Genomic DNA, 2,309 nt, shown 5'->3' on the forward strand with positions numbered 1-2,309 from the left:
ATATTCCACAATATTAAGTACGAGATCCGTTACAAGGAATTTGACATTTATGCTCACTGTTACACCTCCATCAATGGACTTCATAATTGACATTAAAGGGGGGCACGATCCTAGGACCTCGTTCCCCAGACTTAACTATAAATAGCGAGCTCTTTTATCATTGTAAAGACAGGAATTTTCTGACAAACTGATGCTACAATCTACTCAAAACTCTATATAATTTTTATCTTCTTATTTTCTGTTCTTGTTACAGTTGCACCCGGAGGATTCGCTACCAGAATCTTTATTTCTGTCATTTCATCCTCATATCAAGGCTAAGTGTTGTATATTTTTTAATTATCTTATTATTTCAGGATCAAATTAATTCACTTGTCTAAAAATCATGTATAAATTCAACTATACCGTTTTACGAGTAACCAGTCTTCAACCGGTCAATCTCCCCCTCTACTTATTTTTCATTTTGACTTTTAATTGCTTATATCTAAAAGTTGGATTAATTTCACATTTTGTTCACCGAACTTTATCTGTAGTATAGTAAAGTCACTTGTTAGTAGTACTTAATTTTCACTTCTTTGAGCATATAAATAATGTACTTTTTTTTTTAACCTGTGGAGTGATTTCTCAAGAGCACAAGAACCCAACAAATAAAACAAAGAAAATCCCATAATAATAATAATAATAATAAAGGAAACACTAAGTTACAGAAATTTGGAAGGGTAAAGGAATAGGAAAAAAGAACAAGAAGAAGAACATGAGAGGTAGGTTACACAAGCGATAAAATTTTATAAACATATGATGACTTCTTTTATTTTATGATCGATTATTGTATCGAAATAGAAAGTCATTCATGACTTCGTTTATTACTTTTACAAAGCACAAAAGACGAAGAAATGAGAAAAAGACAAAGAAAAACGCTAAAATCACAACAACACTCTAATGCATATAATAGGAATTTGTAGTTGAGTTTTTGCCATTCCTCACTACCGCACCTCACACACGTGGCCACCATATAGCGCCGAGTATCTACAAGCACAACAAATCCAACAATCACTGCAATCACTGTCCGAAATACAAGATCTAATACAAGTATTCAGTTGTGGAAGTAATCTCTTCGAGATTCCTAAAAGAACATGATCAACATCTGGTGTAGCTATGACTTGTTTCTTTGAGAATCCCGGTACATTAACTGAAAAGTTTCACCATCATAATTATTAGAATCAAATTATAACCATCAGCATAATATGAAATATTCACATTTAAACATCATATAATGAAACATATGGGTACTTATTAATGGATTCATATGAAATATGCACAAATTCAAATATGTGTATATACATATTAACAAACACAATATAATTACAAGTGTAATATAAAGATAAATAAAGATGAATACAAACTAGTGGTTACCATGATAAAAATAACAATAGTGAAACTACTTTGCGACCAAGGGAATATTCACTGAAGTATTTCACCATTATAAATATCAATATCAAATAATCATCATCGTAATATTAAAATTCACATTTAAACATCATATAATGAAACAAATGCATGCACATTATGGATTGAAATGAAGTATGTACAAAAAGTCATCTATATACCTATATACATATTAACAAAATACATAATGTAGAAGTATAATGTAGAGAAATATAGAGATAGATACTAACTAGTGACTGCAATGATAAGAATAGTGATAACGAAACTAAGCTTAAACATCGTCATGCTAGGATTAATACTTCAGCTTTATGATGTTTTTGTACGAGTATCTCATTGCTCTTAAAAGGTCGTAATTTATAGGCCTCTCGATAAGTAAACTACCTCTCAAGCATGTAGTACAGTTGCTTTTTTTATTTTATTTTATATTATTTCTGAACTTATTTGTAGTTCAAGTCGTGATCACGATGGCATAGCTTATTTTTAATGCATTCTATAGTTTAAAATTACACTTCTTTCGAAAAATGAACATGCATTTAAGATTTGGAATGAGACATTTTGCCAATAAAGTACTCTATATGGAAAATTGCTTCTTTATTTTACTCCTCCCTTCCTTTTTAAAATATCTTTACATTTAAGAGCATGCATTTCAAAATATCTTTACATTTTCCATGCGTAGATATAAGGATCTTTTAGTAAAATAACCTATTTAATTAATATTATTAAATAACTTTCTTAACGGGTGTATCAAACCCTTAAAAATCACTTAAAAATAAATAGAGGGAGTACCTTTTTAAATAATTGGTTGACTTAAATTGAGATCCATATTTTCCGCATGATGCATGTTAGAATTAAAGTTAACCCAATCC

At 29.8% G+C, this 2,309-nt stretch overlaps 1 long non-coding RNA gene across 1 annotated transcript; it reads right to left on the reverse strand.

Moving 5' to 3' along the window:
- Positions 1-763: 763 nt before the first annotated feature.
- On the reverse strand, positions 764-1,797 carry LOC107824310 (uncharacterized). Its single transcript, XR_001656830.2, has 2 exons — positions 1,674-1,797; positions 764-1,186 (listed from the first exon to the last, which is right to left on the reverse strand). It is a non-coding gene; the product is annotated as an uncharacterized LOC107824310 (long non-coding RNA).
- Between the last annotated feature and the right edge of the window lie 512 nt (positions 1,798-2,309).

The sequence above is a fragment of the Nicotiana tabacum genome, chromosome 11, assembly GCF_000715075.1.
Source record: "Nicotiana tabacum cultivar K326 chromosome 11, ASM71507v2, whole genome shotgun sequence".
NCBI classification, from domain to species: Eukaryota; Viridiplantae; Streptophyta; class Magnoliopsida; order Solanales; family Solanaceae; genus Nicotiana; species Nicotiana tabacum.